Source organism: Coturnix japonica, unplaced genomic scaffold (assembly GCF_054131305.1).
Source record: "Coturnix japonica strain WE unplaced genomic scaffold, WE-NBRP24 Scf039, whole genome shotgun sequence".
Taxonomy (NCBI): Eukaryota; Metazoa; Chordata; class Aves; order Galliformes; family Phasianidae; genus Coturnix; species Coturnix japonica.
The window spans coordinates 4,776,251-4,800,872 of NW_028188942.1; the positions used below are offsets into that span (position 1 = coordinate 4,776,251).

General features: G+C 54.4%; 1 long non-coding RNA gene across 1 annotated transcript; it reads right to left on the reverse strand.

Moving 5' to 3' along the window:
* Positions 1-11,601: 11,601 nt before the first annotated feature.
* LOC146753295 (uncharacterized) lies at positions 11,602-20,521 on the reverse strand. Its single transcript, XR_014940139.1, has 3 exons — positions 20,403-20,521; positions 14,874-14,986; positions 11,602-11,711 (listed from the first exon to the last, which is right to left on the reverse strand). It is a non-coding gene; the product is annotated as an uncharacterized LOC146753295 (long non-coding RNA).
* Between the last annotated feature and the right edge of the window lie 4,101 nt (positions 20,522-24,622).

Here is a 24,622-nt window from a genome sequence, read left to right on the forward strand (position 1 = left end):
TGTCTTTGGGGATCTATGGGTTGTCTGTAGGGCTCTATGGGGTCTGCATGGGGTCTGTATGGGGTTCAGTGGGTCTCTATTGGGTGTCTATGTTGTTCAGTTGGGCTCTATGGTGTGGCTTTAGGGCCTTATGTGGTGTCTATGGGGCACTTTGGGCTTCTATGGGGTGCTGTGGGGAACTATGCGGTGTCTATGGGGCTCTATGGAGCAGTATGCTGTGTCTATGGGTCCCTATGGGGTGCAATGGGGTGCTGTGGAGCACAATGGAGTGTCTATGAGGCTCCATGGGCTGCTATGGGGCACTATGGAGTAGCTATGGGGTGCTCTGGGGTCTCTTTGGGCCCCTATGGGTCACTATGAGTCACTATGTGGTGTCTCTGGGGCTCTATGGGGTGGCTATGCGGTGCTGTAGGGTTGCTATGGGGTGCTTTGGGGTATCCTTGGGTTCCTATGGGGCGCTATGGGTGACTATGGGGTGCTATGGTTTGCTATGGGGTTCTATGCGGAAGAATGGGGTCTCTATGGGGCGCTATGAGGTCCCTATGGGGCTCTATGGGGAGTCTATGGGGTGTCTTTGGGGATCTATGGGTTGTCTGTGGGGCTCTATGGGGTCTGCATGGGGTCTGTATGGGGTTCAGTGGGTCTCTATGGGGCTCTATGGGGTGTCTACAGGCACTATGGGGCGATATGGGGTGTCTATGTGGTTCAATTGGGCTCTATGGTGTGGCTGTAGGGCCTTATGTGGTGTCTAAGGGGCACTGTGGGCTGCTATGGGGTGCTGTGGGGAACTATGCGGTGTCTATGGGGCTCTATGGAGCAGTATGCTGTGTCTATGGGTCCCTATGGGGTGCAATGGGGTGCTGTGGGGCACAAAGGAGTGTCTATGAGGCTCCATGGGCTGCTATGGGGCACTATGGAGTAGCTATGGGGTGCTATGGGGTCTCTTTGGGCCCCTATGGGTCACTATGGGTCACTATGTGGTGTCTATGGGGCTCTATGGGGTGGCTATGCGGTGCTGTAGGGTGGATATGGGGTGCTTTGGGGTATCCTTGGGTTCCTATGGGGCGCTATGGGTGACTATGTGGTGCTATGGTTTGCTATGGGGCTCTATGCGGAAGAATGGGGTCTCTATGGGGCGCTATGAGGTCCCTATGGGGCTCTATGGGGAGTCTATGGGGTGTCTTTGGGGATCTATGGGTTGTCTGTGGGGCTCTATGGGGTCTGCATGGGGTCTGTATGGGGTTCAGTGGGTCTCTATGGGGCTCTATGGGGTGTCTACAGGCAGTATGGGGCGATATGGGGTGTCTATGTGGTTCAATTGGGCTCTATGGTGTGGCTGTAGGGCCTTATGTGGTGTCTATGGGGCACTGTGGGCTGCTATGGGGTGCTGTGGGGAACTATGGGGTGTCTATGGGGCTCTATGGAGCAGTATGCTGTGTCTATGGGTCCCTATGGGGTGCAATGGGGTGCTGTGGGGCACAATGGAGTGTCTATGAGGCTCCATGGGCTGCTATGGGGCACTATGGAGTAGCTGTGGGGTGCTATGGGGTCTCTTTGGGCCCCTATGGGTCACTATGGGTCACTATGTGGTGTCTATGGGGCTCTATGGGGTGGCTATGCGGTGCTGTAGGGTAGCTATGGGGTGCTTTGGGGTACCCTTGGGTTCCTATGGGGCGCTATGGGTGACTATGGGGTGCTATGGTTTGCTATGGGGCTCTATGCGGAAAAATGGGGTCTCTATGGGTCGCTATGAGGTCCCTTAGGGGCTCTATGGGGAGTCTATGGGGTGTCTTTGGGGATCTATGGGTTGTCTGTGGGGCTCTATGGGGTCTGCATGGGGTCTGTATGGGGTTCAGTGGGTCTCTATGGGGCTCTATGGGGTGTCTACAGGCACTATGTGGCAATATGGGGTGTCTATGTGGTTCAATTGGGCTCTATGGTGTGGCTGTAGGGCCTTATGTGGTGTCTATGGGGCACTGTGGGCTGCTATGGGGTGCTGTGGGGAACTATGGGGTGTCTATGGGGCTCTATGGAGCAGTATGCTGTGTCTATGGGTCCCTATGGGGTGCAATGGGGTGCTGTGGGGCACAAAGGAGTGTCTATGAGGCTCCATGGGCTGCTATGGGGCACTATGGAGTAGCTATGGGGTGCTCTGGGGTCTCTTTGGGCCCCTATGGGTCACTATGGGTCACTATGTGGTGTCTATGGGGCTCTATGGGGTGGCTATGGGGTGCTTTGTGGTATCCTTGGGTTCCTATGGGGCGCTATGGGTGACTATGTGGTGCTATGGTTTGCTATGGGGCTCTATGCGGAAGAATGGGGTCTCTATGGGGCGCTATGGGGTCCCTATGGGGCTCTATGGGGAGTCTATGGGGTGTCTTTGGGGATCTATGGGTTGTCTGTAGGGCTCTATGGGGTCTGCATGGGGTCTGTATGGGGTTCAGTGGGTCTCTATTGGGTGTCTATGTTGTTCAGTTGGGCTCTATGGTGTGGCTTTAGGGCCTTATGTGGTGTCTATGGGGCACTTTGGGCTTCTATGGGGTGCTGTGGGGAACTATGCGGTGTCTATGGGGCTCTATGGAGCAGTATGCTGTGTCTATGAGTCCCTATGGGGTGCAATGGGGTGCTGTGGAGCACAATGGAGTGTCTATGAGGCTCCATGGGCTGCTATGGGGCACTATGGAGTAGCTATGGGGTGCTCTGGGGTCTCTTTGGGCCCCTATGGGTCACTATGAGTCACTATGTGGTGTCTCTGGGGCTCTATGGGGTGGCTATGCGGTGCTGTAGGGTTGCTATGGGGTGCTTTGGGGTATCCTTGGGTTCCTATGGGGCGCTATGGGTGACTATGGGGTGCTATGGTTTGCTATGGGGTTCTATGCGGAAGAATGGGGTCTCTATGGGGCGCTATGAGGTCCCTATGGGGCTCTATGGGGAGTCTATGGGGTGTCTTTGGGGATCTATGGGTTGTCTGTGGGGCTCTATGGGGTCTGCATGGGGTCTGTATGGGGTTCAGTGGGTCTCTATGGGGCTCTATGGGGTGTCTACAGGCACTATGGGGCGATATGGGGTGTCTATGTGGTTCAATTGGGCTCTATGGTGTGGCTGTAGGGCCTTATGTGGTGTCTAAGGGGCACTGTGGGCTGCTATGGGGTGCTGTGGGGAACTATGCGGTGTCTATGGGGCTCTATGGAGCAGTATGCTGTGTCTATGGGTCCCTATGGGGTGCAATGGGGTGCTGTGGGGCACAAAGGAGTGTCTATGAGGCTCCATGGGCTGCTATGGGGCACTATGGAGTAGCTATGGGGTGCTATGGGGTCTCTTTGGGCCCCTATGGGTCACTATGGGTCACTATGTGGTGTCTATGGGGCTCTATGGGGTGGCTATGCGGTGCTGTAGGGTGGATATGGGGTGCTTTGGGGTATCCTTGGGTTCCTATGGGGCGCTATGGGTGACTATGTGGTGCTATGGTTTGCTATGGGGCTCTATGCGGAAGAATGGGGTCTCTATGGGGCGCTATGAGGTCCCTATGGGGCTCTATGGGGAGTCTATGGGGTGTCTTTGGGGATCTATGGGTTGTCTGTGGGGCTCTATGGGGTCTGCATGGGGTCTGTATGGGGTTCAGTGGGTCTCTATGGGGCTCTATGGGGTGTCTACAGGCACTATGGGGTGATATGGGGTGTCTATGTGGTTCAATTGGGCTCTATGGTGTGGCTGTAGGGCCTTATGTGGTGTCTATGGGGCACTGTGGGCTGCTATGGGGTGCTGTGGGGAACTATGGGGTGTCTATGGGGCTCTATGGAGCAGTATGCTGTGTCTATGGGTCCCTATGGGGTGCAATGGGGTGCTGTGGGGCACAATGGAGTGTCTATGAGGCTCCATGGGCTGCTATGGGGCACTATGGAGTAGCTGTGGGGTGCTATGGGGTCTCTTTGGGCCCCTATGGGTCACTATGGGTCACTATGTGGTGTCTATGGGGCTCTATGGGGTGGCTATGCGGTGCTGTAGGGTAGCTATGGGGTGCTTTGGGGTATCCTTGGGTTCCTATGGGGCGCTATGGGTGACTATGGGGTGCTATGGTTTGCTATGGGGCTCTATGCGGAAAAATGGGGTCTCTATGGGTCGCTATGAGGTCCCTATGGGGCTCTATGTGGAGTCTATGGGGTGTCTTTGGGGATCTATGGGTTGTCTGTGGGGCTCTATGGGGTCTGCATGGGGTCTGTATGGGGTTCAGTGGGTCTCTATGGGGCTCTATGGGGTGTCTACAGGCACTATGTGGCAATATGGGGTGTCTATGTGGTTCAATTGGGCTCTATGGTGTGGCTGTAGGGCCTTATGTGGTGTCTATGGGGCACTGTGGGCTGCTATGGGGTGCTGTGGGGAACTATGGGGTGTCTATGGGGCTCTATGGAGCAGTATGCTGTGTCTATGGGTCCCTATGGGGTGCAATGGGGTGCTGTGGGGCACAAAGGAGTGTCTATGAGGCTCCATGGGCTGCTATGGGGCACTATGGAGTAGCTATGGGGTGCTCTGGGGTCTCTTTGGGCCCCTATGGGTCACTATGGGTCACTATGTGGTGTCTATGGGGCTCTATGGGGTGGCTATGCTGAGCTGTAGGGTGGCTATGGGGTGCTTTGGGGTATCCTTGGGTTACTATGGGGCGCTATGGGTGACTATGTGGTGCTATGGTTTGCTATGGGGCTCTATGCGGAAGAATGGGGTCTGTATGGGGCGCTATGAGGTCCCTATGGGGCGCTATGGGGAGTCTATGGGGTGTCTTTGGGGATCTATGGGTTGTCTGTGGGGCTCTATGGGGTCTGCATGGGGTCTGTATGGGGTTCAGTGGGTCTCTATGGGGCTCTATGGGGTGTCTACAGGCAGTATGGGGCGATATGGGGTGTCTATGTGGTTCAATTGGGCTCTATGGTGTGGCTGTAGGGCCTTATGTGGTGTCTATGGGGCACTGTGGGCTGCTATGGGGTGCTGTGGGGAACTATGGGGTGTCTATGGGGCTCTATGGAGCAGTATGCTGTGTCTATGGGTCCCTATGGGGTGCAATGGGGTGCTGTGGGGCACAAAGGAGTGTCTATGAGGCTCCATGGGCTGCTATGGGGCACTATGGAGTAGCTATGGGGTGCTCTGGGGTCTCTTTGGGCCCCTATGGGTCACTATGGGTCACTATGTGGTGTCTATGGGGCTCTATGGGGTGGCTATGCTGAGCTGTAGGGTGGCTATGGGGTGCTTTGGGGTATCCTTGGGTTACTATGGGGCGCTATGGGTGACTATGTGGTGCTATGGTTTGCTATGGGGCTCTATGCGGAAGAATGGGGTCTGTATGGGGCGCTATGAGGTCCATATGGGGCGCTATGGGGAGTCTATGGGGTGTCTTTGGGGATCTATGGGTTGTCTGTGGGGCTCTATGGGGTCTGCATGGGGTCTGTATGGGGTTCAGTGGGTCTCTATGGGGCTCTATGGGGTGTCTACAGGCAGTATGGGGCGATATGGGGTGTCTATGTGGTTCAATTGTGCTCTATGGTGTGGCTGTAGGGCCTTATGTGGTGTCTATGGGGCACTATGGGCTGCTATGGGGTGCTGTGGGGAACTATGGGGTGTCTATGGGGCTCTATGGAGCAGTATGCTGTGTCTATGGGTCCCTATGGGGTGCAATGGGGTGCTGTGGGGCACAATGGAGTGTCTATGAGGCTCCATGGGCTGCTATGGGGCACTATGGAGTAGCTATGGGGTGCTCTGGGGTCTCTTTGGGCCCCTATGGGTCACTATGGGTCACTATGTGGTGTCTATGGGGCTCTATGGGGTGGCTATGCTGAGCTGTAGGGTGGCTATGGGGTGCTTTGGGGTATCCTTGGGTTCCTATGGGGCGCTATGGGTGACTATGTGGTGCTATGGTTTGCTATGGGGCTCTATGCGGAAGAATGGGGTCTCTATGGGGCGCTATGAGGTCCCTATGGGGCTCTATGGGGAGTCTATGGGGTGTCTTTGGGGATCTATGGGTTGTCTGTGGGGCTCTATGGGGTCTGCATGGGGTCTGTATGGGGTTCAGTGGGTCTCTATGGGGCTCTATGGGGTGTCTACAGGCACTATGGGGCGATATGGGGTGTCTATGTGGTTCAATTGTGCTCTATCGTGTGGCTGTAGGGCCTTATGTGGTTTCTATGGGGCACTGTGGGCTGCTATGGGGTGCTGTTGGGAACTATGGGGTGTCTATGGGGCTCTATGGAGCAGTATGCTGTGTCTATGGGTCCCTATGGGGTGCAATGGGGTGCTGTGGGGCACAATGGAGTGTCTATGAGGCTCCATGGGCTGCTTTGGGGCACTATGGAGTAGCTATGGGGTGCTCTGGGGTCTCTTTGGGCCCCTATGGGTCACTATGGGTCACTATGTGGTGTCTATGGGGCTCTATGGGGTGGCTATGCGGTGCTGTAGGGTGGATATGGGGTGCTTTGGGGTATCCTTGGGTTCCTATGGGGCGCTATGGGTGACTATGGGGTGCTATGGTTTGCTATGGGGCTCTATGCGGAAGAATGGGGTCTCTATGGGGCGCTATGGGGTCCCTATGGGGCTCTATGGGGAGTCTATGGGGTGTCTTTGGGGATCTATGGCTTGTCTGTGGGGCTCTATGGGGTCTGCATGGGGTCTGTATGGGGTTCAGTGGGTCTCTATGGGGCTCTATGGGGTGTCTACAGGCACTATGGGGCGATATGGGGTGTCTATGTGGTTCAATTGGGCTCTATGGTGTGGCTGTAGGGCCTTATGTGGTGTCTATGGGGCACTGTGGGCTGCTATGGGGTGCTGTGGGGAACTATGGGGTGTCTATGGGGCTCTATGGAGCAGTATGCTGTGTCTATGGGTCCCTATGGGGTGCAATGGGGTGCTGTGGGGCACAATGGAGTGTCTATGAGGCTCCATGGGCTGCTATGGGGCACTATGGAGTAGCTGTGGGGTGCTATGGGGTCTCTTTGGGCCCCTATGGGTCACTATGGGTCACTATGTGGTGTCTATGGGGCTCTATGGGGTGGCTATGCGGTGCTGTAGGGTAGCTATGGGGTGCTTTGGGGTATCGTTGGGTTCCTATGGGGCGCTATGGGTGACTATGGGGTGCTATGGTTTGCTATGGGGCTCTATGCGGAAAAATGGGGTCTCTATGGGTCGCTATGAGGTCCCTATGGGGCTCTATGTGGAGTCTATGGGGTGTCTTTGGGGATCTATGGGTTGTCTGTGGGGCTCTATGGGGTCTGCATGGGGTCTGTATGGGGTTCAGTGGGTCTCTATGGGGCTCTATGGGGTGTCTACAGGCACTATGTGGCAATATGGGGTGTCTATGTGGTTCAATTGGGCTCTATGGTGTGGCTGTAGGGCCTTATGTGGTGTCTAAGGGGCACTGTGGGCTGCTATGGGGTGCTGTGGGGAACTATGCGGTGTCTATGGGGCTCTATGGAGCAGTATGCTGTGTCTATGGGTCCCTATGGGGTGCAATGGGGTGCTGTGGGGCACAAAGGAGTGTCTATGAGGCTCCATGGGCTGCTATGGGGCACTATGGAGTAGCTATGGGGTGCTATGGGGTCTCTTTGGGCCCCTATGGGTCACTATGTGGTGTCTATGGGGCTCTATGGGGTGGCTATGCGGTGCTGTAGGGTGGATATGGGGTGCTTTGGGGTATCCTTGGGTTCCTATGGGGCGCTATGGGTGACTATGTGGTGCTATGGTTTGCTATGGGGCTCTATGCGGAAGAATAGGGTCTCTATGGGGCGCTATGGGGTCCCTATGGGGCTCTATGTGGAGTCTATGGGGTGTCTTTGGGGATCTATGGGTTGTCTGTGGGGCTCTATGGGGTCTGCATGGGGTCTGTATGGGGTTCAGTGGGTCTCTATGGGGCTCTATGGGGTGTCTACAGGCACTATGGGGCGATATGGGGTGTCTATGTGGTTCAATTGTGCTCTATCGTGTGGCTGTAGGGCCTTATGTGGTGTCTATGGGGCACTGTGGGCTGCTATGGGGTGCTGTGGGGAACTATGGGGTGTCTATGGGGCTCTATGGAGCAGTATGCTGTGTCTATGGGTCCCTATGGGGTGCAATGGGGTGCTGTGGGGCACAATGGAGTGTCTATGAGGCTCCATGGGCTGCTATGGGGCACTATGGAGTAGCTGTGGGGTGCTATGGGGTCTCTTTGGGCCCCTATGGGTCACTATGTGGTCACTATGTGGTGTCTATGGGGCTCTATGGGGTGGCTATGCGGTGCTGTAGGGTAGCTATGGGGTGCTTTGGGGTATCCTTGGGTTCCTATGGGGCGCTATGGGTGACTATGGGGTGCTATGGTTTGCTATGGGGCTCTATGCGGAAGAATGGGTTCTCTATGAGGCGCTATGAGGTCCCTATGGGGCTCTATGTGGAGTCTATGGGGTGTCTTTGGGGATCTATGGGTTGTCTGTGGGGCTCTATGGGGTCTGCATGGGGTCTGTATGGGGTTCAGTGGGTCTCTATGGGGCTCTATGGGGTGTCTACAGGCACTATGGGGCGATACGGGGTGTCTATGTGGTTCAATTGTGCTCTATCGTGTGGCTGTAGGGCCTTATGTGGTGTCTATGGGGCACTGTGGGCTGCTATGGGGTGCTGTTGGGAACTATGGGGTGTCTATGGGGCTCTATGGAGCAGTATGCTGTGTCTATGGGTCCCTATGGGGTGCAATGGGGTGCTGTGGGGCACAATGGAGTGTCTATGAGGCTCCATGGGCTGCTTTGGGGCACTATGGAGTAGCTATGGGGTGCTCTGGGGTCTCTTTGGGCCCCTATGGGTCACTATGGGTCACTATGTGGTGTCTATGGGGCTCTATGGGGTGGCTATGCGGTGCTGTAGGGTGGCTATGGGTTGCTTTGGGGTATCCTTGGGTTCCTATGGGGCGCTATGGGTGACTATGGGGTGCTATGGTTTGCTATGGGGCTCTATGCGGAAGAATGGGGTCTCTATGGGGCGCTATGGGGTCCCTATGGGGCTCTATGGGGAGTCTATGGGGTGTCTTTGGGGATCTATGGGTTGTCTGTGGGGCTCTATGGGGTCTGCATGGGGTCTGTATGGGGTTCAGTGGGTCTCTATGGGGCTCTATGGGGTGTCTACAGGCACTATGGGGCGATATGGGGTGTCTATGTGGTTCAATTGGGCTCTATGGTGTGGCTGTAGGGCCTTATGTGGTGTCTATGGGGCACTGTAGGCTGCTATGGGGTGCTGTGGGGAACTATGGGGTGTCTATGGGGCTCTATGGAGCAGTATGCTGTGTCTATGGGTCCCTATGGGGTGCAATGGGGTGCTGTGGGGCACAATGGAGTGTCTATGAGGCTCCATGGGCTGCTATGGGGCACTATGGAGTAGCTGTGGGGTGCTATGGGGTCTCTTTGGGCCCCTATGGGTCACTATGGGTCACTATGTGGTGTCTATGGGGCTCTATGGGGTGGCTATGCGGTGCTGTAGGGTAGCTATGGGGTGCTTTGGGGTATCCTTGGGTTCCTATGGGGCGCTATGGGTGACTATGGGGTGCTATGGTTTGCTATGGGGCTCTATGCGGAAAAATGGGGTCTCTATGGGTCGCTATGAGGTCCCTATGGGGCTCTATGGGGAGTCTATGGGGTGTCTTTGGGGATCTATGGGTTGTCTGTGGGGCTCTATGGGGTCTGCATGGGGTCTGTATGGGGTTCAGTGGGTCTCTATGGGGCTCTATGGGGTGTCTACAGGCACTATGTGGCAATATGGGGTGTCTATGTGGTTCAATTGGGCTCTATGGTGTGGCTGTAGGGCCTTATGTGGTGTCTATGGGGCACTGTGGGCTGCTATGGGGTGCTGTGGGGAACTATGGGGTGTCTATGGGGCTCTATGGAGCAGTATGCTGTGTCTATGGGTCCCTATGGGGTGCAATGGGGTGCTGTGGGGCACAAAGGAGTGTCTATGAGGCTCCATGGGCTGCTATGGGGCACTATGGAGTAGCTATGGGGTGCTCTGGGGTCTCTTTGGGCCCCTATGGGTCACTATGGGTCACTATGTGGTGTCTATGGGGCTCTATGGGGTGGCTATGCTGAGCTGTAGGGTGGCTATGGGGTGCTTTGGGGTATCCTTGGGTTACTATGGGGCGCTATGGGTGACTATGTGGTGCTATGGTTTGCTATGGGGCTCTATGCGGAAGAATGGGGTCTCTATGGGGCGCTATGAGGTCCCTATGGGGCTCTATGGGGAGTCTATGGGGTGTCTTTGGGGATCTATGGGTTGTCTGTGGGGCTCTATGGGGTCTCCATGGGGTCTGTATGGGGTTCAGTGGGTCTCTATGGGGCTCTATGTGGTGTCTACAGGCACTATGGGGCGATATGGGGTGTCTATGTGGTTCAATTGTGCTCTATGGTGTGGCTGTAGGGCCTTATGTGGTGTCTATGGGGCACTATGGGCTGCTATGGGGTGCTGTGGGGAACTATGGGGTGTCTATGGGGCTCTATGGAGCAGTATGCTGTGTCTATGGGTCCCTATGGGGTGCAATGGGGTGCTGTGGGGCACAATGGAGTGTCTATGAGGCTCCATGGGCTGCTATGGGGCACTATGGAGTAGCTATGGGGTGCTCTGGGGTCTCTTTGGGCCCCTATGGGTCACTATGGGTCACTATGTGGTGTCTATGGGGCTCTATGGGGTGGCTCTGGGGTGCTTTGGGGTATCCTTGGGTTCCTATGGGGCGCTATGGGTGACTATGTGGTGCTATGGTTTGCTATGGGGCTCTATGCGGAAGAATGGGGTCTCTATGGGGCGCTATGAGGTCCCTATGGGGCGCTATGGGGAGTCTATGGGGTGTCTTTGGGGATCTATGGGTTGTCTGTGGGGCTCCATGTGGTCTGCATGGGGTCTGTATGGGGTTCAGTGGGTCTCTATGGGGCTCTATGGGGTGTCTACAGGCACTATGGGGCGATATGGGGTGTCTATGTGGTTCAATTGGGCTCTATGGTGTGTCGGTAGGGCCTTATGTGGTGTCTATGGGGCACTGTGGGCTGCCATGGGGTGCTGCGGGGAACTATGGGGTGTCTATGGGGCTCTATGGAGCAGTATGCTGTGTCTATGGGTCCCTATGGGGTGCAATGGGGTGCTGTGGGGCACAATGGAGTGTCTATGAGGCTCCATGGGCTGCTATGGGGCACTATGGAGTAGCTATGGGGTGCTATGGGGTCTCTTTGGGCTCCTATGGGTCACTATGTGGTGTCTATGGGGCTCTATGGGGTATCTTTGTGTTCCTATGGGGCGCTATGGGTGACTATGGGGTCGCTATGGGTTTCTTTGAGGCACTATGGGTCTCAATGGGGTCTCTATGTGTCTCAATTTATCCTTATGGCTCCTAATGACTGTCTATGTGTCTCTATGTGTCCCTATGGGTCCCAGTGTCTCTCTATGTGTCCCTATGGGTCCCAGTGTCTCTCTATGGGTCCCAATGTCTTCCTCTGGATCTCTATGGGTCCCTAGGGGTCCCAGTGTCTCTCTATGTCCCCCTGTCTAGGTGGTAACTATACAGATGGTAACAAAGATGGTAACAAATGTACAGAGGTTCTAAGCGAGAGAGAAACTCACCAGTGGTGATGCCTTCGCTGAGGAAGCTGGGGCGGTCTTCACTGCAGAGCGATGTCCAAGAGATGCTGCCTCACAGAATCACAGAATTCTCAAGGTTGGAAAAGGGCTGCCAGCTTTTGTGGGAGAATAGCATGGGAGACATTTGTGAAGGCTTTGCTGAAGTCCAAGTAGAGCAGATCAACAGCCTTTCTTTCTTTCCTTCATCCATCAGATGGGTCACAGGATCGTAGAAGGAGATCAGATTGGTCAAGCAGGAGCTGCCCTTCACGAACCCATGCTGGCTAGGTCTGATCTCCTGCTCATCCCACACCTGCCGCATCTGTCATCTCCCTCAAGACAATTCGTTCCATTCCCTTCCCTGGCACCGAGGTCAGGCTAACAGGCCTGGAGTTGCCCGGATCCTCCTGACAACCTTGCTTGGAAATGGGAGTCACGTTGACAAGCCTCCAGTCTTCTGGGACCTCACCCGGTAACAGGGAGCTCGGAAAGATAATGGAAAGCAGCTCGAGTGAGGGTCAGCCCTTAAATGAGGTCTCAGAGGAGGTGGAGTCGAGCTCCAGCCCTCCCGGGAGCACAGCTCCATTACTCTCACCTGTGCTCCCGCAGCTGACCCCACACTTGCCTCAGCTGATTAATCAGAGGTTCAGGCTGTGATTACCAATCTCCCATACAGCCCCTATGGGTCCCAATGTTTCCCTATGGGTCTCTAGCTGTCCCTATAGGTCTCTATGGGGTTATTATGCCTCTAAATGGGTCCCTATGTGTCTCTAAGTCTCTCTATGGGGTCCCTATGTGTCCCAATGTCCCCCTATGGATCTCTATGTATCCATATGGGTCCCAGTGACTCCCTTTGGGTCACTAATGAGTCACTATGTGTCCCAACGTCTCCCCTATGGGTTGCTATGTGCCTCTGTGGGGTCTCTTATGGGTATCTCTGGACCCAAATGTATTCCTATGGGTACCTATGGGTTTCAATGTGGTCCCTATGTGTCTCTATGGGGTCTCTTATGGGTCTCAGTGAGGTCCCTATGTGTCTCTATGGGTCTCACTGTCCCCCACTGAAATCCATGGGGTCCCTATGTGTACCAATGTCCCCCTATTGGTCCCAGTGTCAGCCTATGGGTCACAATGTGTCCCTATGTGTCCCAATGTCCCTCCTATGTGTTGCTAAGTGTCTCCATGGGGTCTCTTATGAGTATCGCTGGGCCGAAATATCTACCTATTGGTATCCATAGGTTACATTACGTCCCTATGTGCCTCTATGGGGTCTCTTAAGGGTTACAGCGGAGTCCCTATGTGTCTCTATGGGTCTCACTGTCCCCCACTATGTTCCATGGGGTCCCTATGTGTCCCAATATACCCGTATGGGTCCCAGTGTCTCCCTATGGGTCACTATGTGTTCCTAAGTGCCGAATGTCCCCCGTATGTGTCCCAATGGCCCCCTTTGGGGTTTCTATGGGGACTCTTATTGGTATCTCTGGGCCCAAATGTCTTCCTATGGGTATCTATAGGTTTCAATGATTTCCCTATGTGCCTCTATGGGGTCTCTTATGGGTATCAGTGGAGCCCCTATGTGTCTCTACGGGTGTCACTGTTCCCCACTGTAATCCATGGGGTCCCTCTGTGTCCCAGTGTCCACACTATGGGTTGCTACGTACCTCTATGGGGTCTCTATGTGGTCTCTTATGGGTATCTCTGGGCCCAAATGTCTTCCTATGGGTATCTATGGGTTTCACTGTGGTCCCTATGTGCCTCTATGGGGTCTCTTATGGGTCTCAGCAGAGTCTCTATGTGTCTCTACGAATATCACTGTCCCCCACTGTAATCCATGGTGTGCCTATGTGTCCCAATGTCCCCCCTATGGGTTGCTATGTGCCTCTATGGGTTCTCTATGGGGCTCTATGGGGTGCCTATGGAGCTCAATGGGGTTCTATGCGGCGTTCTGTGGTTTCTATGGGCTGTCTATGGAACGCTATGGTGTGTCTATGTGGCAAAATGAGTTTCTATGGGTGGCTATGGGAGCTCTATGGGGCACAATGGGTTGCCTACGGGGCTCTATGGGATGTCTATGGGGCTCTATGGCGCGGCTATATGTCCTTATGTGGTGTCTATGTGGCACTATGTTGTGCTATGGGGTGCTGTGAGGCACTATGGGGTGCTATGAAGCTTTATGAAGCAGTATAGGGTGTCTATGGGTCCCTATGGGGTGCAATGGGGCGCTGTGGGGCACAATGGAGTGTCTATGAGGCTCCATGGGCTGCTATGGGGCACTGTGGAGTAGCTATGGGATGATTTGGGGTCTCTTTGTGCCCCTATGGGGGGCTATGGATCACTATGTGGTGTCTATGGGGCTGCTATGGGGTGGCTATGCGGTGCTGTAGGGTGGCTATGGGGTGCTTTGGGGTATCCTTGGGTTCCTATGGGGCGCTATGGGTGACTATGGGGTGCTATGGTTTGCTATGGGGCTCTATGCGGAAGAATGGGTTCTCTATGGGGCGCTATGAGGTCCCTATGGGGCTCTCTGGGGAGTCTATGGGGTGTCTTTGGGGATCTATGGGTTGTCTGTGGGGCTCTATGGGGTCTGCATGGGGTCTGTATGGGGTTCAGTGGGTCTCTATGGGGCTCTATGGGGTGTCTACAGGCACTATGGGGCGATATGGGGTGTCTATGTGGTTCAATTGGGCTCTATGGTGTAGCTGTAGGGCCTTATGTGGTGTCTATGGGGCACTGTGGGCTGCTATGGGGTGCTGTGGGGAACTATGGGGTGTCTATGGGGCTCTATGGAGCAGTATGCTGTGTCTATGGGTCCCTATGGGGTGCAATGGGGTGCTGTGGGGCACAATGGAGTGTCTTTGAGGCTCCATGGGCTGCTATGGGGCACTATGGAGTAGCTATGGGGTGCTATGGGGTCTCTTTGGGCTCCTATGGGTCACTATGGGGTGTCTATGGGGCTCTATGGGGTATCTTTGTGTTCCTATGGGGCGCTATGGGTGACTATGGGGTCGCTATGGGTTTCTTTGAGGCACTATGGGGCACTATGGGGTCTCTATGGGTCTCAATGTATCCTTATGGTTCCCAATGACTGTCTATGGGTCTCTATGTGTCCCTATGGGTCCCAGTGTCTCTCTATGGGTCCCAATGTCTTCCTCTGGATCTCTATGGGTCCCTATGGGTCCCAGCTTCTCTCTATGTCCCCCTGTCTAGGTGGTAACTATACAGATGGTAACAAAGATGGTAACAAATGTACAGAGGTTCTAAGCGAGAGAGAAACTCACCAGTGGTGATGCCTTCGCTGAGGAAGCTGGGGCGGTCTTCACTGCAGAGCGATGTCCAAGAGATGCTGCCTCACAGAATCACAGAATTCTCAAGGTTGGAAAAGGGCTGCCAGCTTTTGTAGGAGAATAGCATGGGAGACAGTTGTGAAGGCTTTGCTGAAGTCCAAGTAGAGCACATCAACAGCCTTTCTTTCCTTCATCCATCAGATGGGTCACAGGATCGTAGAAGGAGATCAGATTGGTCAAGCAGGAGCTGCCCTTCACGAACCCATGCTGGCTAGGTCTGATCTCCTGCTCATCCCACACCTGCCGCATCTGTCATCTCCCTCAAGACAATTCGTTCCATTCCCTTCCCTGGCACCGAGGTCAGGCTAACAGGCCTGGAGTTGCCCGGATCCTCCTGACAACCTTGCTTGGAAATGGGAGTCACGTTGGCAAGCCTCCAGTCTTCTGGGACCTCACCCGGTAACAGGGAGCTCGGAAAGATAATGGAAAGCGGCTCGAGTGAGGGTCAGCCCTTAAATGAGGTCTCAGAGGAGGTGGAGTCGAGCTCCAGCCCTCCCGGGAGCACAGCTCCATTACTCTCACCTGTGCTCCCGCAGCTGACCCCACACTTGCCTCAGCTGATTAATCAGAGGTTCAGGCTGTGATTACCAATCTCCCACACAGCCCCTGTGGGTCCCAATGTTTCCCTATGGATCTCTGGGTGTCCCTATAGGACTCTATGGGGTTATTATGCCTCTAAATAGGTCCCTATATGTCTCTATGTCTCTCTATGGGGTCCCTATGTGTCCCAATGTCCCCACTATGGTTTGCTATGTGCCTCTATGGGGTCTCTATGGGGTCTTTTATGGGTAACTATCGTCCCAAATGTATTCCTAAGGGTATCTATGGGTTTCAGTGTGGTCCCTATGTGCCTCTATGGGGTCTCTTATGGGTCTCAACGAAGTCCCTATGTGTCTCTATGGGTCTCACTGTCCACCACTGTAATCCATGTGGTCCCTATGTGTCCCAATATCCCCATATGGGTCCCAGTGTCTCCCTATGGGTCACTATGTGTCCCTATGTGTCCCAGTGTCCCCCCTATGGGTTGCTATGTGCCTCAATGGGCTCTCTTATGGATAGCTCTGGGCCCAAATGTCTCCCTGTGGGTATCTATGGGTTACATTAGGTCCCTATGTGCCTCTATGGGGTCTCTTATGGGTCTCAGCGGGGTCCTTATGTATCTCTATGGGTCTCACTGTCCCCCACTGTAATTCATTGGGTCCCTATGTGTCCCAATGTCCCCCCTATGGGTTGCTATGTGCCCCTATGGGGTCTCTATGGGGTCTCTTATGGTTATCTCTTGGCCCAAATGTCTTCCTTTGGGTATCTATAAGTTTCAAAGTCATCCTATGTGTCCCTATGGGTCTTAATGGCTCCTAATGTGTCCCTATGAGTCTATATGTGGTCTCACTGTCCCAGTGGGTCTCTATGTGTTCCTATGTGTCTATATGGAGTCTCTATCTGGTTTCTATGGGTCTTGGTGTCCCTCTATGTGACACTTTGTGCCTCTATGGGGTCTCCATGGGTTTCTATGGGGTCTCTATGTCTCTCTTTGGGTCCCTATTGGTCCCAATAGGTCCCTATGAGTCTCTATGATGTCTCCCTTTGTCCCCATATGGGTCCCAGTGTGACCCACATGTGCCCACAGCAGCTCCTGCCCCATAGATCTGACCCACAGCATCTCCTGCCACATAGATCTGACCCAAATCAGCCCCACAGCATCTCCTGCCCCATAGATCTGACCCACATGTGCCCCACAGCAGCTCCAAACTCATAGATCTGACTCACATCAGTCCAACAGCAGATTTTGCACCATAGATATGTCCCTCATATTCCCCACAGCAACTCCTGCCCCATAGATCTGACCTACATCATCCCCTCTGCAGCTCCTGCCCCATAGGTCTGACCCACATGTGCCCCACAGCAGCTCCTGCCATATAGATCTAACCACCATCAGCCCCAAAGCAGCTCCTGCCCCATAGATCTGACCCAAGTCAGCCCCACAGCAGCTCCTGCCTTATAGATATGACCCCCATCAGCCCCACAACAGCTTCTACCCCATAGATCTGACCCACATGTGCTCCACTGCAGCTCCAGTCCCGTAGATCTGAACCACAGCAGCCCATGCCCCATAGATCTGACCCTCATCAGCAACACAGCAGCTCCTGACCCATACATCTGACCCAAATCTGCCCCACACCACCTCCTGCCCCATAGATCTAACTCACATGTGCCCCGCAGCAGCTCCTGCCCTATAGATCTGATTCAAATCTGCCCCACAGCAGCTCCTGCTCCATAGATCTGACCCACATGTGCCCCAGAGCAGCTCTGCCCCATTGATTTGACCCACATCAGCCCCACAGGAGATCCTGCCCCATAGATCTGACCCACATCAGCCCCACAGCAGATTTTGCCCCATAGATATGTGCCACGTCTGCCCCACAGCAGCTCCTGCAACATAGATCTTACCCAGATCTGCTCCACAGCAGCTGCTGCCCCAAAGATCTGACCAACATCAGCCCCACAGCAGCTCCTGCCCCATAGATCTGACCCACATCTGCCCCATAGCAGCTCCTGCCCCATAGACCCTACCAACATGTGCAGCACAGCAGCTCCTGCCCATAGATCTGACCCACATCTGCCCCACAGCAGCTCCTGCCCCATAGATCTGACCCACATCTGCTCCACAGCATCTCCTGCCCCATAGATCTGACCCCCATCTGCCCCACAGCAGCTCCTGCCTCATACATCTGACTCACAGCATCTCCTGCCCCATAGAACTGGCCCACATCAGCCACAGCAGCTCCTGACCTATAGATCTGACCCACATCTGACCCACAGCAGCTCCTGCCCCATAGATCTGACCCACATCTGCCACAGAGCAGCCCCTGCCCCATAGATCTGACCCACATCTGCCCCACAGCATCTCCTGCCCCATAGATCTGACCCACATCTGCCCCACAGCAGCTCCTGCCCCATAGATCTGACCCACATCTGCCCCACAGCAGCTCCTGCCCCATACATCTTACCCAGATCTGCCCCACAGCAGCTCCTACCCAAAGATCTGACCCACATCATCTCGACAGCAGCTCCTGCCCCATAGATCTGACCCACATGTGCCCCACAGCAGCTCCTAACACATAGATCTGACCCACATGTGCCCCAGAGCTGCTCCTGCCCCATAGATCTGAACCACAGCAGCTCCTGTCTCATAGATCTTACCCACATCAGCCCCACAGCAGATTTTGCCCCATAGTTATGTCCCACATCTGCCCAACAGCAACTCCTGCCCCATAGATCTGACCCACATGCGCCCTACAGCAGCTCCTGCCCCATAGGTCTGACCCACATGCGCCTCACAGCAGCTCCTGCCCCATAGATCTAACCACCATCAGCCCCAAAGCAGCTCCTGCCCCATAGATTTGACCCACATCAGCCACACAGCATCTCCCGCCCCATAGATGTGACCCACATCTGCACAACAGCAGCTCCTCCCCATAGATCTAACACCCATCAGCCTCACAGCTGCTCCTGCCCCATTGATCTGCCCCACATCTGCCCCACATCAGCTCCTGCAACATAGATCTGACCCACATCTGCAACACAGCAGCTCCTGCTCCATAAATCTGACCAACATCAGGCCCACATTTGTTCCTGCCCCATAGATCTGACCCACAGCAGCCCCTGCCTCATAGATCTGACCCACAAGTGCCCCACAGCAGCTCCAGCCCAATAGACCTGACCCACATCTGCCCCAAAGCATCTCCTGCCCCATAGATCTTTCCTACATCAGCCCCACAGCACCTCCGGCCCAATAGATCTGACCCACATGTGCCCCACAGCAGCTCCTGCCCCATAGATCTGCCCCACATCAACCATGTTGATAAACATGAAAACATACAACATGGGTTGTATCAACCATGTAATCCATGGTGTCCCTATGTGTCCCAATGTCACCCTATGGGTCCCAGTGTCTCCCTATGGGTCACTATGTGTCCCTATGTGTCCCAATGTCCCCCCTATGGGTTGCTATGTGCCTCTATGGGTTCTCTATGGGGCTCTATGGGGTGCCTATGGAGCTCTATGGGGCGTTCTGAGGTTTCTATTGGGTGTCTATGGAACGCTATAGTGTGTCTATTTGGTAAATTAGTTTCTATGGGTGGCTATGGGAGCTCTATGGGGCACAATGGGTGTCCTACGGGGCTCTATGGGATGTCTGTGGGGCTCTATGGCGCGGCTATATGTCCTTATGTGGTGTCTATGTGGCACTATGTTGTGCTATGGGGTGCTGTGAGGCACTATGGGGTGCTATGGGGCTCTATGGAGCAGTATAGGGTGACTATGGGTCTCTATGGGGTGCAATGGGGCGCTGTGGGGCACGATGGAGTGTCTATGAGGCTCCATGGGCTGCTATGGGGCACTATGGAGTAGCTATGAAGTGCTATGGGGTCTCTTTGGGCCCCTATGGGTCACTATGGGTGACTATGTGGTGCCTATGGGGCTCTATGGGGTGGCTATGCGGTGCTGTAGGGTGGCTATGGGGTGCTTTGGGGTATCCTTGGGTTCCTATGGGGCGCTATGGGTGACTATGGGGTGCTATGGTTTGCTATGGGGCTCTATGCGGAAGAATGGGGTCTCTATGGGGCGCTATGAGGTCCCTATGGGGCTCTATGGGGAGTCTACGGGGTGTCTTTGGGGATCTATGGGTTGTCTGTGGGGCTCTATGGGGTCTGCATGGGGTCTGTATGGGGTTCAGTGGGTCTCTATGGGGCTCTATGGGGTGTCTACAGGCACTATGGGGCGATATGGGGTGTCTATTTGGTTCAATTGGGCTCTATGGTGTGGCTGTAGGGCCTTATGTGGTGTCTATGGGGCACTGTGGGCTGCTATGGGGTGCTGTGGGGAACTATGGGGTGGCTATGGGGCTCTATGGAGCAGTATGCTGTGTCTATGGGTCCCTATGGGGTGCAATGGGGTGCTGTGGGGCACGATGGAGTGTCTATGAGGCTCCATGGGCTGCTATGGGGCACTATGGAGTAGCTATGGGGTGCTATGGGGTCTCTTTGGGCCCCTATGGGTCACTGTGGGGTGTCTATGGGGCTCTATGGGGTATCTTTGTGTTCCTATGGGGCGCTATGGGTGACTATGGGGTCGCTATGGGTTTCTTTGAGGCACTATGGGTCTCAATGGGGTCTCTATAGGTCTCAATTTATCCTTATGGCTCCCAATGACTGTCTATGGGTCTCTATGTGTCCCTATGGGTCCCAGTGTCTCTCTATGGGTCCCAATGTCTTCCTCTGGATCTCTATGGGTCCCTAGGGGTCCCAGTGTCTCTCTATGGGTCCCAATGTCTTCCTCTGGATCTCTATGTGTCCCTATGGGTCCCAGTGTCTCTCTATGTCCCCCTGTCTAGGTGGTAACTATACAGATGGTAACAAAGATGGTAACAAATGTACAGAGGTTCTAAGCGAGAGAGAAACTCACCAGTGGTGATGCCTTCGCTGAGGAAGCTGGGGCGGTCTTCACTGCAGAGCGATGTCCAAGAGATGCTGCCTCACAGAATCACAGAATTCTCAAGGTTGGAAAAGGGCTGCCAGCATTTGTAGGAGAATAGCATGGGAGACAGTTGTGAAGGCTTTGCTGAAGTCCAAGTAGAGCACATCAACAGCCTTTCTTTCTTTCCTTCATCAATCAGATGGGTCACAGGATCGTAGAAGGAGATCAGATTGGTCAAGCAGGAGCTGCCCTTCACGAACCCATGCTGGCTAGGTCTGATCTCCTGCTCATCCCACACCTGCCGCATCTGTCATCTCCCTCAAGACAATTCGTTCCATTCCCTTCCCTGGCACCGAGGTCAGGCTAACAGGCCTGGAGTTGCCCGGATCCTCCTGACAACCTTGCTTGGAAATGGGAGTCACGTTGGCAAGCCTCCAGTCTTCTGGGACCTCACCCGGTAACAGGGAGCTCAGAAAGATAATGGAAAGCGGCTCGAGTGAGGGTCAGCCCTTAAATGAGGTCTCAGAGGAGGTGGAGTCGAGCTCCAGCCCTCCCGGGAGCACAGCTCCATTACTCTCACCTGTGCTCCCGCAGCTGACCCCACACTTGCCTCAGCTGATTAATCAGAGGTTCAGGCTGTGATTACCAATCTCCCATACAGCCCCTATGGGTCCCAATGTTTCCCTGTGGGTCTCAAGCTGTCCCTATAGGTCTCTATGGGGTTATTATGCCTCTAAATGGGTCCATATGTGTCTCTATGTCTCTCTATGGGGTCCCTATGTGTCCCAATGTCCCCCTATGGATCTCTATGTATCCATATGGGTCCCAGTGACTCCCTTTGGGTCACTAATGAGTCACTATGTGTCCCAACGTCTCCCCTATGGGTTGCTATGTGCCTCTGTGGGGTCTCTTATGGGTATCTCTGGACCCAAATGTATTCCTATGGGTACATATGGGTTTCAATGTGGTCCCTATGTGCCTCTATGGGGTCTCTATGGGTCTCAGCAGTGTCCCTATGTGTCTCTATGGGTCTCACTGTCCCCCACTGTAATCCATGGGATCCCTATGTGTCCCAATGTCACCCTATGGGTCCCAGTGTCTCCCTATGGGTCACTATGTGTCCCTATGTGTCCCAATGTCCCCCCTTTGGGTTGCTATGTGCCTCTATGGGTTCTCTATGGGGCTCTATGGGGTGCCTATGGAGCTCTATGGGGTTCTATGGGGCGTTCTGAGGTTTCTATGGGGTGTCTATGGAACGCTATGGTGTGTCTATGTGGCAAAATGAGTTTCTATGGGTGGCTATGGGAGCTCTATGGGGCACAATGGGTGTCCTACGGGGCTCTATGGGATGTCTATGGGGCTCTATGGCGCGGCTATATGTCCTTATGTGGTGTCTATGTGGCACTATGTTGTGCTATGGGGTGCTGTGAGGCACTATGGGGTGCTATGGGGCTCTATGGAGCAGTATAGGGTGTCTATGGGTCCCTATGGGGTGCAATGGGGCGCTGTGGGGCACAAGGGAGTGTCTATGAGGCTCCATGGGCTGCTATGGGGCACTATGGAGTAGCTATGGGGTGCTATGTGGTCTCTTTGGGCCCCTATGGGTCACTATGGGTCACTATGTGGTGTCTATGGGGCTCTATGGGGTGGCTATGCGGTGCTGTAGGGTGGCTATTGGGTGTTTTGGAATATCCTTGTGTTCCTATGGGGCGCTATGGGTGACTATGGGGTGCTATGGTTTGCTATGGGGCTCTATGCGGAAGAATGGGGTCTCTATGGGGCGCTATGAGGTCCCTATGGGGCTCTATGGGGAGTCTATGGGGTGTCTTTGGGGATCTATGGGTTGTCTGTGGGGCTCTATGGGGTCTGCATGGGGTCTGTATGGGGTTCAGTGGGTCTCTATGGGGCTCTATGGGGTGTCTACAGGCACTATGGGGCGATATGGGGTGTCTATGTGGTTCAATTGGGCTCTATGGTGTGGCTGTAGGGCCTTATGTGGTGTCTATGGGGCACTGTAGGCTGCTATGGGGTGCTGTGGGGAATTATGGGGTGTCTATGGGGCTCTACGGAGCAGTATGCTGTGTCTATGGGTCCCTATGGGGTGCAATGGGGTGCTGTGGGGCACGATGGAATGTCTATGAGGCTCCATGGGCTGCTATGGGGCACTATGGAGTAGCTATGGGGTGCTATGGGGTCTCTTTGGGCCCCTATGGGTCACTATGGGTCACTATGTGGTGTCTATGGGGCTCTATGGGGTGGCTATGCGGTTCTGTTGGGTGGCTATGGGGTGCTTTGGGGTATCCTTGTGTTCCTATGGGGCGCTATGGGTGACTATGTGGTGCTATGGTTTGCTATGGGGCTCTATGCGGAAGAATGGGGTCTCTATGGGGCGCTATGAGGTCCCTATGGGGCTCTATGGGGAGTCTATGGGGTGTCTTTGGGGATCTATGGGTTGTCTGTGGGGCTCTATGGGGTCTGCATGGGGTCTGTATGGGGTTCAGTGGGTCTCTATGGGGCTCTATGGGGTGTCTGCAGGCACCATGGGGCGATATGGGGTGTCTATGTGGTTCAATTGGGCTCTATGGTGTGGCTGTAGGGCCTTATGTGGTGTCTATGGGGCACTGTGGGCTGCTATGGGGTGCTGTGGGGAACTATGGGGTGTCTATGGGGCTCTATGGAGCAGTATGCTGTGTCTATGGGTCCCTATGGGGTGCAATGGGGTGCTGTGGGGCACGATGGAGTGTCTATGAGGCTCCATGGGCTGCTATGGGGCACTATGGAGTAGCTATGGGGTGCTATGGGGTCTCTTTGGGCCCCTATGGGTCACTATGGGGTGTCTATGGGGCTCTATGGGGTATCTTTGTGTTCCTATGGGGCGCTGTGGGTGACTATGGGGTCGCTATGGGTTTCTTTGAGGCACTATGGGTCTCAATGGGGTCTCTATGGGTCTCAATTTATCCTTATGGCTCCCAATGACTGTCTATGGGTCTCTATGTGTCCCTATGGGTCCCAGTGTCTCTCTATGTGTCCCTATGGGTCCCAGTGTCTCTCTATGGGTCCCAATGTCTTCCTCTGGATCTCTATGGGTCCCTAGGGGTCCCAGTGTCTCTCTATGGGTCCCAATGTCTTCCTCTGGATCTCTATGGGTCCCTATGGGTCCCAGTGTCTCTCTATGTCCCCCTGTCTAGGTGGTAACTATACAGATGGTAACAAAGATGGTAACAAATGTACAGAGGTTCTAAGCGAGAGAGAAACTCACCAGTGGTGATGCCTTCGCTGAGGAAGCTGGGGCGGTCTTCACTGCAGAGCGATGTCCAAGAGATGCTGCCTCACAGAATCACAGAATTCTCAAGGTTGGAAAGGGCTGCCAGCTTTTGTAGGAGAATAGCATGGGAGACAGTTGTGAAGGCTTTGCTGAAGTCCAAGTAGAGCACATCAACAGCCTTTCTTTCTTTCCTTCATCCATCAGATGGGTCACAGGATCGTAGAAGGAGATCAGATTGGTCAAGCAGGAGCTGCCCTTCACGAACCCATGCTGGCTAGGTCTGATCTCCTGCTCATCCCACACCTGCCGCATCTGTCATCTCCCTCAAGACAATTCGTTCCATTCCCTTCCCTGGCACCGAGGTCAGGCTAACAGGCCTGGAGTTGCCCGGATCCTCCTGACAACCTTGCTTGGAAATGGGAGTCACGTTGGCAAGCCTCCAGTCTTCTGGGACCTCACCCGGTAACAGGGAGCTCGGAAAGATAATGGAAAGCGGCTCGAGTGAGGGTCAGCCCTTAAATGAGGTCTCAGAGGAGGTGGAGTCGAGCTCCAGCCCTCCCGGGAGCACAGCTCCATTACTCTCACCTGTGCTCCCACAGCTGACCCCACACTTGCCTCAGCTGATTAATCAGAGGTTCAGGCTGTGATTACCAATCTCCCATACAGCCCCTATGGGTCCCAATGTTTCCCTATGGATCTCTGGGTGTCCCTATTGGTCTCTATGGGGTTATTATGACTCTAAATGGATCCCTATATGTCTCTATGTCTCTCTATGGGGTCCCTATGTGTCCCAATGTCCCCCTATGGATCTCTATGTATCCATATGGGTCCCAGTGACTCCCTTTGGGTCACTAATGAGTCACTATGTGTCCCAACGTCTCCCCTATGGGTTGCTATGTGCCTCTGTGGGGTCTCTTATGGGTATCTCTGGACCCAAATGTAT